We start from the raw sequence: 12048 nt of genomic DNA on the forward strand, positions 1-12048 counted from the left end.
TCACCACGTCAGAAATCGGTTTTACGAGCGCCTATAGATGTTTCACATCAAAAAGAATAATTAACGAAGTCGTCGTAGTCGATATGTTTAATTTATATTTCCTGCTACGTCATTTAGCCCTCCAGGCTCTAGGGCCCCACAGGCTCCAGGGCCCCACAGGTTCAACAGGCCCTGTGTAACTGCTTCTATTACAAACACACCGGAGGTATTATTTCCGCGGTGAATTGTAATTTTCGATAAATAGACATTGCTCTCGTTCGCGGAATTTAATGTGAAATTAGAATTTGAATAATCCCCTGACGATGCTGTATTTGTAATTTGGATGATGGTTTATCAGTATGATACTTAACAACCTAGATATTTGAATGCTGGAAGTTTTGATGAAGATATACAATTTTTAGTCTTTAATTTCCAAGTGTATACAGAGTGTCCCACTATTGGTATTCTAAGCGCGAAGGGATTTGAAGTTTTTTTACTTTACTTTAAATTTTTTTTGTTATTTTTTCCTAAAAATCCATATTTTCTTCGCGCAGCCGGCATATACCGCTTCGCTACATGTGAGCATTTTGTCTATGAAAACATAATCTTAAACGATAGCCCACATGCTGGTGGTAAAGTTGGGTGGGTTACTTGTTATGGGTGTACACATAGAGTTTTAAGAATTCATCTATCTGAAAAAAATGCGTCTGGAATTTTATTTAAAGTATTTTTTACGAACTCAGCGTAAAGAAAACTATAACCTGCTTTGAGCTTAGTATACCAACAGTGGGGCAGCCTGTAAAATACTCACGTAAAATTAAACACAATAACAATTACATAGTTATAATTTATTGAATAAACAAAACCATTATTGTAGTATGTGCATTGTACACTTATTGTTATGAAATAAAATTATTACAATATTTATTATTTGTTTGATTTATCGTCCATGTTACGTAGGTTTTAATATATGTATGCTATGTTAGAAAAAAAATTGATTAAACATTGTGCCACCCAATATCTATTAAAACGAGTTGAAATAAGCATAAATAATTTTTGAGTAGTTGAATATTATGTTTGCTCCTTTTTATGTGTAATTATTTATAGAAAACGATGTTATATTTATTATAGTATAGTAAAGTAACAAAATCATTCCCAATGAGCTTATAAGTTCGTTGACCTTTAAATAAATTGTGGATTTGAATGGAATTGCAAGATATAAAAGTGAAAAGGGTTAGTTAGACCCCCGTCACACGTACCATATACGATAACGTACAATAAATATATGATAAAACTTATTTTGCACGGATTCCTTAAAATATATTATCTTCTCCATAGACACTGGTTTCCGAATCGGTTGGAAATGTTAAAAATATGTAATAACGATTCGAAAGTGCTTCTAAAAGAAGTCTAATTAAATAAATGTTTGAGATTGAGTTTGAAAAACAAAGAGAATAAAAAAATGATTTAAGAATCTATTTAAATTGCTAAAATAAAACACTATAAATATTTTTCTTATAATGTTTTTGTATGGCTTTACTTATAATCAGGATATTTTTTTTTCGGCGGTACTTACTTAGAGAAAGCTCATCTTGTAAGTATTATACTTCATTATATTTCAATATTAAATTCACTATACCTAATTAAAAGATATTACGCGCCCGGACGAAGTTAGGCTGAGCCTATAACCTCGTCCGGTTTTACCCGCAGTGCTCCGCTCCTGTTGATCTTAGTGTGATGATATAATATAGCCTATAGCCTTCCTCGATGAATGGTCTATCTAATACATGCTAATACTGAAAGAATTTTTCAAATCGGACCAGTAGTTCCCGAGATTAGCGCGTTCAAACAAACAAACAAAATCTACAGCTTTATAATATCACGTATAGATTAATTATTGTAGATAATTAGGTACAAAAAAGCACGAGTTTCCAAAATCGACCGCAATAACACATTTTTATCACAAGCTTCTTGTTAAGGCCGTGTACGCGGTCCGTGCGCTGTTTGGCTCAAATATGTGATTTTTCAAACCAGATTGTCCATCAACCACTTATATTACAAACATATGAATTACTAATAATTTTAGGAAATTTTATTGTCTATATAGTTAGTTAAGAGTTTTTTTCAATTAAAACAGTATTTCTGAATACCATCAAGATAACTGAGCCGATGATTACTTGATTTCACCTTTAGTGTCAATTTCGAAGCTAAAAATATCTGAAATTGCTGACAGATCTAACACACAATTATTTTTAACTAACTGCAAAGATCCTTATTAAAATAGTTAGTTAAAAGATTTTTTTATTTTGGACTCCTAACTTACGAAATTAAAATCCGAACAATGTGAATTTTTTTAGAAATTATAGTCGACAAAATGATTATTTTCACCAAGATATTTGACTTTATTGAATATAATTTATACATATTGCAATAAAAGAATGTCTTACTTATAAGATAAAATTTAAAAAATCAACTAAGGTACCTCTATTATTTTTCTACAATTTTTTTTAAAGTACTATAAAACACTGCGCGCGACCCGATTAAAATCAGTCGGCAGCGAGCCTTTCCAGAGGGAGGACATGTTGCTCGGCGCTCTCCTGTGGACCTATGCTGTTCATAGTAAAAGGATAGCGCAAGCCGCGATCTATCGTAATAGATCGCGGAGTTTTTGACTTGCGTTAAATTGAATACGCGCTCTTAACGTAAAACGGTACAGAATATTAATCTCACGTCATCTACAATTTCCTTAGATAACGCTGATATTTTATTGCTATACTTTAAAACTGTCGTTTACAAATTGGATGAAATATTTAACAGAACGCTGAAGGTTTGTAGAGGTTGGATTTCTGGGTAATTTTTTAACTTGTAAGTTAACTCGCTGTTTATTTTAACTGGCAATAATGTTTATAATTAAAATGTGGGCAAATTAAAAAATAATAATGACAACAATTTCGTAATTAAATACAAAATTTTATTTGATTGATCGTGTAATGTTTTAGTACTTGTTCTAAGTACCTATGTTTATCTCTTCTCACTTGTAATGTTGAATGCCATTTTGTTAATTAAATTTATCAGCATTCATATTATTATTAACGACTAGATTTCCTTCCTAATATACCTATTAGGGGGCCACTGAAAATCAGTGCTGTGCTGTTGAAGGCACAGCTTAATACTGAGTTGGTCCCCTTTTTGCTAAAGGTCTGCCACACTTTTGTCTTTTTCTGTGTTTTTGTATTCCTTATTCTTTTTATTATATCTGTTGTTGGCTTTTGGCAAAATAAATTATTATTTCTTTCTTTCTTTCTATTAGCAGAGATTTTCATCTATAGAAAAAAATATACATTAAAATTACAAAAAAGCAAAACTCTTTTCCTACACACAAGTATATATTATAGGTTAGCATATTATATCCATTATGGTATTAAGCATTCAATCCAGTCGAAGCATCAACCTGTCACTTACAATTTAATCGGAATATCGATATAATTCTGGAACGTTCCAGAATTTTGGACTCAAACTCCCTTTGGAATCGTGAATTCGCAAACAGTTCGAATCTGGTAATAGTTCAGATTTGTTTTGGTAACTGGTGATCTGTTCAATTTTAATGCAAACTTCCTTGCGATTGGAACTTACTAGAATCTAGATTATTGGTTATCGTTATAGAGCGGTGAAGTTTTCAATCCATTCACTGAAATTTATTTTTTTAAATTTCAGTCATGTTGTAAAGTTTAACTTGTTATTAGAATGTCTTCGTATAAGGGAAACAAGTGATAACTGCGTTAAAAACAACCGACTTCAAACTTGCACTTGCAACATTTACAAATACAGACAAAAATGCTCAAAAAATAAAAACTACTGGGCCTATCCGAATAAAATTTTTATGGGACCAAATCGACACCATCCCGCATCGAACAAAAAAAGAATCACGTAAATCGGTTCAGAAACCTCGGAGTAATCGGTGTACATACATAAAAAAAAAACATACCGGCCGAATTGATAACCTCCTCCTTTTTTTGAAGTCGGTTAATAATCATACAAATAAACTTGCGTCATTGCTGAAATTGCATTGCACCTACTCCTCACTGTAAGTATGTAGTCTTTAGAAAATATATATGTTTACAGCTTCGTCTATCTGTTTTTAGGGTTTTTAGGTATACATATAGTATTTATATAGTATTTATTTATAGGGTTTTTAGGTATACATATAGTATTTTTAGGTATACATATAGTTTCTAATTTCGTAGTAAATGTGACTTGGAATTGACTAGTTAATAAGTGAAAACCTTTGTCCTTTTATGTGATATTAATTATTGTCCTTCATCCCACTTAATCTTTTTCCACAATGAATACACTACTTTCACATTATTGTAAATATGTATATATTTTTACAATAAATATCTACAATTAAATACTACATGATACAGCAATAAACAATACGCAAAGAAACTAAAACCTTTCACAAGTAACCTTTTTGCAAACAGTTCGAACAACTCAAAAGTTTTCCCGTTAAACTTTGTAAAAAGTCACTCAACTCGATAGATACTTCTGAGTCGAACTCAAGTAGTTACAGTTTACAGTTTAGTCTCTTATAATAATTATTACTTGGAATTTCAACGCTTTTACAGTAATTTATTTACGATGAACTCATAGTTATTTAACTTGCAAATGCATGCAATTTTTTGAAATTGTGAAAGAGCAATTTTGTGATATCAAAGTTTCCTTTTTTTTGTCTGGAAAAATCAATATTTATAAATTTTAAAAACATTTCAGGACAATTTTCACACACGGCACGATCTGATCCCATACTAAGCTTTCGCTGTTGTTATGGAAACCAGATGGCTGATAATTGATAAACATACATATATAATTTTAAATAAATACATAAATAGATAATTAACACCCCGACACAGAGCGAACATCTATGCTCATCACACAAATATATGCCCTGGGTGGAAATCGAACCCGAGGTCGTACCCTGCAGGAAGGCAGGCATTTTTCTACAAATGATAAAAATGTGAATTTTTTTTGGGACGGCCCTGAATTTTTAATTTCTGTTTTTCAGTTCTATTTATCTAGTTTTTGCTTTTCTTTCAAATTGCATTTCTTAGAATAATCTCGTCTTTTAGAATCCAAATTAAACTTTGGTCAATTTAATGAAATCTGCTCCAAAACTCTGTAGACAAGAATAAGTTAGATTTGTTATTAGCGAATTTTATTAAGTCGCTGCAAAGTTAAATCGAATTCTCTGTACCGTAGTTTTAATATAAGGCGTATTGTTTAGGTTTAAGATATTCATATGCACAAACTTTATTATCTTACTAGTTTTCTGCCGCGGCTTCGCCTGCATTTTCAAAGAAAAACCCGAATAGTTCCCGTTCCTGTGGGATTTCCGGGATAAACACTATCATATGTGTAAATCCAAGTTACTCTCTATATGTGTGCTAAATTTCATTGTATATGGTTCAGTAGTATTGGCGTGAAAGAGTAACAAACATACTCAGCTACACATACACATACATCCTGCTCACAAACTTTCGCATTTATAATATTACTAGCGGTCCGCCCCGGCTTCGCCCGAGGTACATATGAAAAATAGATGTTGGCCGATTCTCAGACTTACCCGATATGCACAGAAAATTTCATGAGAATCGGTCCACACGTTTCGGAGGAGTATGCAGACTAACATTGTGACACGAGAATTTTATATATATGTTACGGCTAAAGGTAGGTGAGAACATAAACTTAAGATTAGCCGGCTAAACTTAGGTTTATTTTCGACGAGGTGTTAATGTTAGTTTGTTCTATCTTTAGCCGGCTAAACTTAAGTGTAACCGCAGGCCCGTGGCTAAAAATGTCGGGGTGGGTAGATTTGGTTACTATAATACATGTAAGGAACAGGGCGAGTGTTTTCTGGCACTTCGCCGGCTGCTGCCGCAGCACGCTCGCTGCGCTCGCTCGGCTCGTGCGGGTCTTAAGAGTTCTAACCTAACCTAACCTAGCCACCAGCTTTCTGCCCTGAGTCGGGGTGGGTAGATTTGGTTACTATAATACATGTAAGGAACAGGGCGAGTGTTTTCTGGCACTGTGCGGGCCCCTCAAGCCCTCCACCGGCCCGGCGCTAACCAAATCTACCCACCCCGACATTTTTAGCCACGGGCCTGCGGTTACACTTAAGTTTAGCCGGCTAAAGATAGAACAAACTAACATTAACACCTTGTCGAAAATAAACCTAAGTTTAACCGGCTAATCTTAAGTTTATGTTCTCACCTACCTTTAGCCGTGACATATATAAGAAGTACGATAGGATAGATATATTTTCTCAAATCTAGCCTATATTACATTTATATTTCAATATTCAACTCAAACGTAAAACTCAAGCATATGCTCGCTCATATTTGTTTGTGAAAGCTAAATATTTTCGTTTGCCAGATCTATCGATGCTATATTTTGATATACCAGTTTGAGAAGCAAGTCCGTGCTATATCCATACTAATATTATAAATAAATCATAAATAAATCATTTATTCCACTTAAAACATTTTACAAATAAGAGCGACCCAGGCTCCTAAGATAGTAAGAACTGTTTTTCAGGAGCCTGTGTCTTCCATTTATAGTTACATGACACGAAAAAAATCAGAGACAAATTAAATAAAATCAAAAATAAATTAAAAATTTACATTCAATTAAAACTATTAAAAAAAATCAATAACAAATAAGTACATACAGCAAAACAAAAAACAAAATGTGTCTAGGTATCTAATTACAAATAAAGCACGTCCAAAACAAATTTCGAAAATTATATCATCACATAAATAAATTCATCTAAAATTAAATAAGTTAGTAATTATAAAATAAATTGAGCCACATATATTAAATCAGCAAAAAATCAATATTAAATCGAAACAATGCAACACTATTATTATAAGTTGTTACAATCAACATAACAATAAAATGTAAGTTAGTAGTACCTAAGTTATTATAGCTAAATATTACAAATTACAATTTCCAATCAATTAAAATCACAATCAAAAGGTAAAATTAAGATTCATGATAAGTATATTAAAATGTTAAAATCAAGAAATGGAAATTAATAATTTAAAAATTAAAATTAATAAAAAGAAAAAAATCAATAAGTCCAAAACCATTATCAATACTATATTAATTAGGAGAATAAGTTTATGTAAGTGTGCGTGTGTGCAGGCGTGCGTGTGTGTGTGTATGTGTGTATGTGGGTGCGTGTGTGTGTGTGTGTGTCTTTGTGTTTGTGGATACCTGTATTAATAATTAATCCATTTAAGGAATTTATAATAGATTTTCTGTGTCATTGTAGTCAAGTCTAGATAACCAATTCAAAATTCTAGCCTTAATTTGGTAATTATTCAGAGCAGTAATATTATAAAACTTATTCATTTTATTGTACAGTTTTGGAGCAATATATTTATAGTGCCTGTGTCCAAATTTGGATTTAGTCCACGGAACTGGAACAGCAACTCTTCTATTTTTGTTATACTCATTGCTGTTATTAAATCTATGATAACGCCGTATACATTGATACACAAATAGTTTTCGGACACTTAAAATCTTCACTTTAGAGTATAACATGGTAGTTGGGTGGTCGAATGGTAACTTGAAAGCTACTTTTAAAAGCGCACGCTGTGACCTTTCAATTTCTAAGAGATAGGTTTTTGCTGCTCCTCCCCACGATGTTATACAGTAGCTTATGAGGCATTCCCCAAGTGCTTTATATATTAGAGTTATTAAGTCATTGCTTGCAAAGTTTCTAAGTGTTTTAAATACATATTATATTAATCTTCTGATCCGCGTTGAGACATTTCTAATTTGCGGAATCCAGTTAAGCTTATCATCAATTATAATTCCAAGATATTTTATTTGGGGAACTCTCTGTATCTTCGGACACATGCATGAGCCTGTAGTACTGCTGGAATCACGGTTGCACGGAAAAACATGTAGTGTAAGGTCCAGGTGATCAGCTGGACTAATTGCAGATGTTTTTGAAAAGCATAGGTATTTAGTTTTAGATACATTTAATTTTAACAAATTAGTCTCCAACCACCCGGTCACAGCTCGAAGTCCCTTTTCAGATTTTTTAAATACCTCATTCCATGTTTTACCTTTAAATAATATAACCGTGTCGTCAGCAAACATAGTTACCTCACAGTCAGCCACATTTAGTTTACACAGCTCATTCACATATATCAGAAACAGCATAGGACCGAGAGTGCTACCCTGCGGCACTCCATAAGAGACCTCACCCTCGTTACTCAGTTTAGATTCTATACGCACAGATTGCGTTCTGTTAGACAGGTAATCTGTAAACCAGGCAAGGGGAAGGCCCCTTACGCCCACATGCTCCAGCTTAGCAAGCATAATTGGGATGGACACAGTGTCGAAGGCTTTTTGAAGGTCTAGAAATATTCCTAGACACTTATATCCTTCATCCAGATGCGTTGACACTTGTGTAGTGAGCCGCAGTGTGGCATCCTCAGTAGATCTTCCACATCTAAATCCAAATTGGTTGCTATGTAGGAGCTTATTTTTTTCTAAGAAGCGAGTAAGTCTCTTGCTTACACATTTTTCTAATATCTTAGCTAAAGTACATAGCAGAGAAATAGGTCTATAATTAGAGGGGCATGATCTGTCGCCTGATTTATGGATAGGGATAACAATGGCTTTTTTAAGAGGCTTTGGAAAAACTCCTGTTTTAATACTTAGATTGCATATATAGGATATGTGGGGTGACAGGAGGTCTCTGAATTCTTTAAATATGCGGGTAGGTATATTATCATAGCCAGAAGCACTACAGGAATTCAGCTTAGATAAGAGCCCACATATTTCTTGAGGATCAGTAGGACTAAGTAGAAGAGAATTTTTAGGACACTCATCGTTTTTTAAATCTAGTGTTAATTCCTTCTCCGTTTTCTTCAGTGAATTAAGGGTAGATTTTGCGAGTGTTCCACCTATTGAAATAAAGTAGTTATTGACTACATTCAATGCGTCAATCGTATCATACTTTAAATTTAAAAGTTCATTGCTAGGTGCTCTGTTGTTCGATAGACTACATGCCTCCTTTATTATCTTCCACATGCCCTTTGGATTGCCATAATTTTTGTCCAATTTGTCTTTATAATATGACTTTTTCACATTTTAAATGCGAAAGTAACTCTGTCTGTCTGTCTGTTACTCAATCACGCCTGAACTACTGAACCAATTTGCATGAAATTTGGTATAGAGATATTTTTATACCCGAGAAAGGACATAGGATAGGTTTTATCCCGGAAATCCTAAGGGAACGGGTTTTTCTCTGAAAACGCGGGCGAAGCCACGGGCGGAAAGCTAGTTCATAATATAAATGTTTGAATGAAAACTGTTTTACTAGATACTAGTAATATTTCCATTGAAAATAGAGACGGTACTAGCTGTGCCGCGCGATTTCACCCGCATTGGTCCGCTCCTGTTGGTCTTAGCATGATTATGATTTATGGCCTAGAATCTAGATCCTTCCTTTAAATGAGCTATAATCAATATATAAATTTAAATGGGCTATATCTGATAAATGGGCTATCTAATACAGAAATAATTTTTCAAATCGGACCAGTAGTTCCTGAGATTAGAGCGTTCAAACAAACAAACTCTTCAGCTTTATAATATTATTATATTAGTATAGATTTAGCAACTAAAATTACTTAAAATTTAATGAAATCAGTCTAATCCAAATATATAATGACAGTTTTAATCGTATAGCGTGTGATGAGTAAAGTTTTCCTTACTCAAGTCGTATTACTAATGTTAGGAAATGAAAACAAAACACGACTATTACTTTATTCTTTGTTAGTTATTTTATAGCTGGTTACTTTTTTATTCATAAAAATTTAATACATAAAAGAAAAAAAACCGTTCCAAATTTGAAAAAGCGAGCGAAAATCCGTGTTTACTTTTTATTTTCGCATTGTCATTCGAAATTCAAAAGAGGCGCGAATACAGCTGGCACGATATCATTAGCCAAACATGATCTTGCCGGGTTTTCATTAAACACCGCAGACGTTCATAACAAGAATCTCATTTAGTTGTAAATCAAATATTTAGATCGTTTCTGATTACGAGACCTGAGTGCTTCCCCTAGATTGCTTTTAAAATCCATTTTAAAACGTCTGCCATATTTATTCATAAGCTGAATTATGAACATATGCGTAGCTTTGCATTAGCGATGGTAAAGAGAAATTTTCTAATATTTGCCGTATATATTTTATTTGCTGAATTCTGGGTTATTCAGTTTTATACTATGTTGAAAAGCGGTTGAATTTTTATCATAATAAAATAAGTAATAAGTAATAACTAATAACATATAGGTAGTAGGATGTAATTTTTTCTATAAAAGGTAAAAGTGGGTGTGATAATAATAACTATAGTCTATAGATACCTATTAATATTATTTCGATAATTACTCAAATTTGATGCACGAGTAATTACCGCTGACTGCTAAGAACTTCCATTTATAAGTCGGTTAAAGTATGACGTCATCACAATTTAACATGCGAACATTTTACAAATCATTAGACGCTGAATTCTGTCTCAGACGTAACCAAAAAACAAATTAATACCAAATTAAGCTCGAACAAAACTAAACTTTGCTCAATCTTATTAAGGTTGACGTTCGCTTGACACAAAGTTTGCTATAACGCCATAACTTTGTCGCGCAGTACAAGGCAAGTCGATTAAAGTTTGTCGGGGAGTTCTTAATGATTTCATGAATTACGAATTGGAAGTTCTGCGGCCTTTTGAGGGTTTTAATGATGGGAAATGCTTATATTTAATAACCTAGTGGGTTACCGTGGTTTGAGGCGGGAAAGGTGGCTATTAATCGTTTTAATATTTTATATCTCTTTGTAAGTGCCATCTGTATGAAATAAGTAATTTGTATATTATAAATTATTATAATATCTATCTTCTATATTTTTCAACAAAGATATATTTTCAATACAGATATACCTAGGTTCATTATATTATAGGTACTTACTTGTGCATTCATTTAATTTAGACTTTAGAGTTCTAATTTCTTAATAAACATAAGTAATAGCTCTACAATTCTTAAAACAGTCTATAATATAATATCCTTCAAACCTAAACGTGTAATAAAATTCGTTCAAAGTTCGCTTAATATTTCCATTTTAATAACACACAGTCACATAAGTTGATATAAGGGTTACTATTTAGTATTTACTATCACATAAGCAATACATACTCATATTAATAATCTGCTAAGATTCAGTCATCAGTGTAGTTAATCTGTGACAAAGCGCGTAAGTATTTACCTACTTATCTGTGGCGTAAGATGCTTCATGCTACGTTTATAATCTATATCAAAGCGCATTCAACATTCGAACAAATTCATTCTAAAATGTCGACTCCGCGATTTCAGTTTTGAAATTCGAATTGACGAATCCCGAATCCCGATTCTCGATTCCCGCTTTTGTCAGTAACGCGCCGACCGTTGTAGGGGGTGGTTGTGTCCATCGCTTGAAACGTAGGCGGGAAAAGTGAACGAACGTGTTTTGTTTTATCTGCATTTCAAAGGTGATAGCATGATGGATTTTGGGATATTTGTGCGTGTTTAGTGCAGTTGAGGTTGGTTTGTATTTTGTTTATCAATAAGGTTATATTAATATGATAACTAGAATAAAATTTGGTTAAAAAAATTATAGCTCATGTCACTTGGGAATAATGTAGATAAAAAAAAATTCAAAAATCAGGTAGCTAGTAATCGTTATGCCTAGAAGTTAATTAACCAATCGAAAAATTAAATTTTTTCTCTGTTTTTTTCTTAAACAAAGCAAAAATTATATATTGATTTTGTTTACGACATTATTTTACGTGCGATGTGCCCACATAATTTGTGATAATTTTGATTCTAAAATAAATGAGTTTAAATGATAAATGTATACTGTATAGGTACTAAATGTTCCTAACTAAATATCTTTTTTTTTAAATATTATTCAAGATATTCAAGAGTTGCGTAAATAACCCACGGACGAACCCGCGTGCATAATCAGG

At 32.9% G+C, this 12048-nt stretch overlaps 1 protein-coding gene across 1 annotated transcript in view; it reads left to right on the forward strand.

Annotated features, from left to right (window-relative positions):
* The first annotated feature begins 11482 nt into the window (after window positions 1–11482).
* Window positions 11483–12048, forward strand: part of LOC149478494 (cell adhesion molecule Dscam2-like) — a 107070-nt gene continuing 106504 nt past the window's right edge. Inside the window, exon 1 of the mRNA XM_089709265.1 lies at window positions 11483–11622. The gene's annotated coding sequence lies outside the window, so the exon portion shown is untranslated. The remainder of the gene's footprint in view (window positions 11623–12048) is intronic.

This window comes from Colias philodice, chromosome 22 (assembly GCF_061535455.1).
Source record: "Colias philodice isolate Cphi_HAF_F1 chromosome 22, ilColPhil1 Martin Lab GWU primary, whole genome shotgun sequence".
NCBI lineage: Eukaryota > Metazoa > Arthropoda > Insecta > Lepidoptera > Pieridae > Colias > Colias philodice.